Source organism: Erythrolamprus reginae, chromosome 4, assembly GCF_031021105.1.
Source record: "Erythrolamprus reginae isolate rEryReg1 chromosome 4, rEryReg1.hap1, whole genome shotgun sequence".
Classification (NCBI taxonomy): domain Eukaryota; kingdom Metazoa; phylum Chordata; class Lepidosauria; order Squamata; family Dipsadidae; genus Erythrolamprus; species Erythrolamprus reginae.
In genome coordinates, this window is record NC_091953.1 from 98,019,881 (window position 1) to 98,025,880 (window position 6,000).

Consider the following 6,000-nt stretch of genomic DNA (forward strand, 5'->3'; position numbering starts at 1 on the left):
AAAGTGATACCGTGTTTCCCCGAAAATAAGACAGCGTCTTATATTAATTTTTGCTCCCAAAGATGTGCTACGTCTTATTTTCAGGGGATGTATTATTTTTTTCCAGTGAATTGTATCCTGTATCCTGCTGCAGCAAAAATGCATCCAAACATGCAGGCGCATGTTGGATGCGTGTTGGATGTGTTTTAAATCTGACTGATACAGTGTTTTGGGATGCAATTTATGGACAACTGTGTTATATATGTTCTGTTTGGGAATGCTGCGAAACAAAACATCTCCTGCGTCTTACTTTCAGGGGATGCCTTATATTAGGCAATTCTACAAAACCTATCCTATGTCTTACTTTCGGGGGTGACTTATTTTCAGGGAAACAGGGTAGTATCTAATGTAGGATGGGGAAAAAATTATTTCTTTTTAATAAACTTTATTAATTTTCAATAAAAAAAGACATACAAACTTACAAACATTTAAACACATATCAGGGGTTACAATTACCCCTCTTTTCTTGAAGTCAATTTTTAATACAGAAAAAAGGATAAAATCTTAAATCTTTAAATCAAACTAATATTCTAATTGAAAAGAAGAACTTTGTTTACATATTCTAATAGACATAAAGTTAAATTTATAAAATAGAGAAGCCAACAACACTAAAAACAACAAAAAATATCAATAACATTTAATTATATTTATACCGTTTTCATTACCTTATTTTCAACTTTATTCTTATCTATCCATGTATAAACCTTATCCCAAATAATATAAAAATCAGATTCTTCTTGATCATTCAGCTTTCTCGTCATCATATCCATCTCTGCACAATCCAGATTTTTTTTAACTACATCCTCTTTTTTTGGGATATCTTCCCCTTTCCAATTTTGTGCATAAACTATCCTAGCGGCTGTTAAAATATGTACAACCAGAAAAAAAATATCTTTTTTATATTTCTGTTTAGCTATGCCTAGGAGTTAAAATTCAGGGGATTTTTCTATTTCATATAATGTAATCTCTTTTATCATTTTTTCTATCATTCTCCAATATGTCCAGACTTTATTACATGTCCACTATTGATGATAATAAGAACCTATTTCACTTTTACATTTCCAACAATTTGGGGAGGTATTTGGATACATCTTAGCAATTCTATTTGGTGGGAGATGCCACCGGTAAAACATCTTAATTTGGTTTTCTTTTAAAGAAACTGAGTTTGTCATCTTCCAATTTGTTATCCAAACTTTCTCCCAAGTCTCTAGATCGAACTCTTTGCCGAAATTTTTACACCAAGTAATCATGTTGTCTTTGAGAGTTAAATCTATATTTTTATGTTCTATCATATATTTATATGCTTTCCCAATTAATTTCTTTGAATTTGTAATCAATAAACTACTCAAAAATTCTTCCTCTTGAAGTTTATCTCTTGTTTTTAAATTCATTTGTTCATCAAGTAATTGTTTATACTTTGGTATTTTCCTATCCGATATGAGATTAGGATGGGATATTGCCTCTAGTGGGGATATCCAGTCTGGTACATTTAAGAAGTGATCTTTCTTAATATCTTTCCATACTTCTAATAAATACTTTCTTATTGTATGTCTTTTAAAATATGAATGTGTTTTTTCTTTGTCATACCAGAGGAAAGCATGCCATCCAAGCATCAGATCGTGCCCTTCCAAGGATGGGGAAAAAAATTAAATGGACTTATGGGAGTAATGAGAAACTGCTGAGACCTCTGTGATTTAAGCCACACACATAACTCAATATACCCATGAAAGAAATTCTCCAAGTACTCCCCACCTAGAATTGTCCTTGTCACACAAAACAGGGGTGTGGGATAGCATTCTGCAGGTTCAGTAAAGGTAGAGAAGTTACTGCCACCTTGCCACCTTTATAACCACAACCAAGTCTTTAATAGCAATTTTCACCTGTGTTCAGTAGAGTTCATCCACTAATACCAGTAATACTCTAAATGTCTCTTCTCCTAGTTGATCTTTCAAAAGAGTTGATCTCTGAAAAGAATGGGGAGTGATGAAAAGGAGAAAGACAAGTGTAACCCAATCCAGGGTCTCAGCAGCCACCTTATTCCCAAGACCTTGCATGGACCATTCAGCAGACCAACATGGATAGTCCCCAGCATCCTCTGAAATGGCTCAGCAAGTAGTTGCTGGAGCAGACCAATTATTAGATTCAGTTCCCCTGGGAGGGTCATGATATTGGAGAATCCCTAGGAAATCAGGCTGTGCTTTCATCATGACAAGGGGACAACATAAGCTCTCTCAATTTCAAATCACATTGCCACTGCTCTGACAGAATACCAAATCTGAAGTCACGCTCCTGATGACCTGGTGGACCTCATGGTTTTTATGGAAGCCCTGAGTTCCTGAGTCACCTCAGGCAGCATTCCTAGAGAAGGACGTCCACTGCCAATGTGGAATCAAGGAGATCAGGTAAGGAGGTTGCAGGGTTGGAGATAGGTAGGTACAATAGCAACAGTCCCAATCAATCCCCATAGAGCCCAAGGTAATGATCAAGTTGTCACAACCATGAACTCGTGGGCAAGTTCACTAAAAGCCAGAAGGAATTCTATGATATTGTAAACCTAGGAGAATGAAACATCTAAGACAAGTCAGTCTTCACTGAACTGATCTTTTACTCCCCATCAAGATACAAAGGTCTTGTGCTGCTGGCTAGTTGATTGACAGCTTTCTCCAACACAGCCTTGGGTTGAGAGATAGAACTAACTAGGTATATTTCACATACAGATAACAGAAAATCTAGCTGTTTTTCCCACTTAAAAGGCCACAAGGTCAGAATATAGGTAGTAAGATAAGACCAGAAGATTGCAGGTAAGAAGATAAAATATTCTGGGTGAATATTTGACTTGCACAGTTTAGGTATTTGAGTTTGCTGTTCTGCTTCAGTATGTTACACATTAATATTTAAGTACACCTAAATATTTGTATTGACTAAGGGAAGACAGATATAATTAAAAAATCAACAAATAAACTTCAGTCATATGTTCGGGAGAAAATCTTTGAAATGAAAAATCAAAGTTACACTTGCACTTGTATAGAACCCCTCTTATGTTCTCTGGTGGTTTTGTCTTTTGTACTGTCAGTATGAAAAAAACTTTAATAAAAAAGTACCAAAAGTTGTATGTAATTGTGCAACCCTTGAGATAAATGATGATAATCAAAACAATGAAAATAATTCAGCAATTATAGAAAAAAAAGTGTCATAAAGAATCAAGCCATCATGCAGCATTAACATTCCTGACTGCACAGGAAAGTTTATGCACAGAAACACCATTTTGAATTGCACCTTGAAATTATCTAGCAGCCAGGACAGCTTATGTACTAATGATGCCTCATGGGAAAGATGAGAAAGGCATATTAATGCTGACACCTCTGCAGCATAATCCAACAGATTCCATACAAATTGCTCAATATATCCATGAAAGAAGCTTTCCAAATCTTCCCTACCTAGTGTTGTGGTTCAGTCTGGGACCCCTCCGGGAATGGCTGACCTTCTGTCGGTTTCCAGCTCAGAGGGAGAGGCTGAGGAACAGGAGGTGCAGACTGACGAGGAAGAGGAATCCCAGGCTGGAGAAGAAGGACAGCCAGAGTCCCACCAGGGGGAGCTCTCCCCAGCAAGCAGCCTGGATTCCTTAGGGGAAAATGCTCAAGACATCATAGATATGCGACAAAGGAGAGCTAATCAGAGATGGACTCAATTGGCTAGGTATTTCCAGCATTAGGGGTCACAGCTGGGTTTGGGTGTGGTGCTCTTGGGAAAGGATAAAAGGCGGACCCACCCTTCCTGGCTTGTGGAGTTTTATCTTGGAGATTCGTGAGACCTGTCTGTGAACTTTGGTGGCTTACAATCCTGGTTTGTGCCTTGGACTATTGAAACCTTGGGGGGGGTGTGCCAGCAAGAAGCTTATGGTATTGACTGGACATCAGGACCCTGCTGTAACGTATTATAGCCTGTCTGTTGTGAAGACAGGTTTTCCTTTGTGCTTATTTTTTCCAGCTATAAAATACTTTTGGCTTTTACCAGAGTGTCTGGCTGTTTTTTCAGTTGGTGTTGAGGTCTGGGAAAACCCAGACAGAACACCTAGGAGGGTTGATGTCTCACAAATCAAGGTATGGGATAGCATTCTGCAGATACAGTAGGGTGGAGGAATAGTGACACTTTGCCATTGTTACAATTGCAATTGAGTCCTTAATGGTGGTTTTCACCTGTGTTTAGTAGAGTTCATCCCTACTAAACACCAGCAAGTCTCTAAATGTCTCTTCTCTAGTTGATCTCTCAACTCTTCTGTAAAGCAAGAAGAGTGATGAAAAGGAAAGAGATGGGGGCAATCTAATCCAAGGTTTCAGCAGCCACCTTGTTCCAAGCAATAACCAAGATCTTGCATAGGCCATGCAGCAGACCAAAAGGATAGCCCCCAACATCCTCTGAAACTGGTCAGCAAGTAGTTGCCAGATCAGACCAATTATTGGATTCAGCTTCCCTGGGAGGGTCTTGATATCATGGAATCCCTAGGAAATCAGGGTATGATTTGACTATGACAAGGGGACAGCATAAGCTCTTTAACTTTCAGAACACATTGTCACTTCTCTGGCAGAATACTAAATCTGAAGTGAGGCTCTTGATGACCTGGTAGATACTCATGATTGTCATGGAAGCCCTGAGCTACCTGAGCCACCTCAGAGTGTATTCCCAGAGAAGAACATCTGAGGAATTCAACTGCCAATCTGGAATCAAGGAAATCAGTTAAGAAGGTTGCAATGTAGGGGGTAGGTAAGTACAATAGTAATAATCCCAATCGATCCCTAGAGCCCAATGTAATGAACAAGTTGTAAGAACCAGGAACTTGTGTGGCAAGGTTCCTGGAAGCCCCAAGGGATTCTATAATATCATAAATCCAGGAGACTGAAACAGCCAAAGCCACTCAGTCTTGCTTGCATTAAACTGGATTCTTCTTCCACATCCAGATACAAACAATCTTGAGGTATTTGTTAATATATTTCACTTACTGTTATCAGAAAATCTAGCTGTTTTTCCCACGGAAAAGGCCACAAGGCCAGAATGTAATTGATATGAAGATTGCAGGTAAGAAGATAAAGCATTCTTGATGAATGTTTGACGTTCAGGATTCAGATATGTGAGTTTGTTGTCCTGCCTTTACTACAATTCAATATTTGTGTTGACCAAGGGAAGGCAGAGACACCAGTAAATAATCAACCAAGAAACTTCAGGTAATCAACTATAACAACATTTTAAAATTCTCCTTCTCACCCCAGCCTCTTTTGAAAATGTGGAATTTGCATATTTTATGTGTAGCTTACTACATTTGTGGAAACTATAAAAGCACTATCTCTGGAGGATACTTTTGTGATTCTTCTTTGGAATCCAAGGACAGGTAAAAAGAAACCGGGACCATCCAAGAAAATGACAATGTCTGACTGACATTGGAAGAAATGAAAAGGATTCAGGACTGAAGTTGATGGTGCTGTTGTGGGAAAAGACAGGTTATCTTTGCTGCCTTAAGGGGAGATGAAGTAGAAAACTAACAAATAAATATGTGACTTTCAGAGCTTTATCAAGAAAATGATGGATATATTAGTTTGTCAGATTCTCCATTATTGAGGTGAGTTTAGCTGAGAGAATTGACATCCCATTAAACAGTCTTATGATGGACAATTAAATATGATTATAAAGAGGATCAGATGTATACGTGGAGGAGTTTGTAATTTATGCTAATAAAATATATTTTGGAGATTTTTTGAACATGAAACATTTTAGTCAGTATAAATAGAAAGGAATCGAGTAGCTACTCTGTTATTTCTTTTCCTCTAACAGACTTGAGTAGCTACTCTGTTATTTCTTTTCCTCTAACAGACTTGAGTAGCTACTCTGTTATTTCTTTTCCTCTAACAGACCGTTCATTTCTAGTAAGGAAAAAGCTGAAGCAGACTTAGCAAAAATAGGGAGTAAACA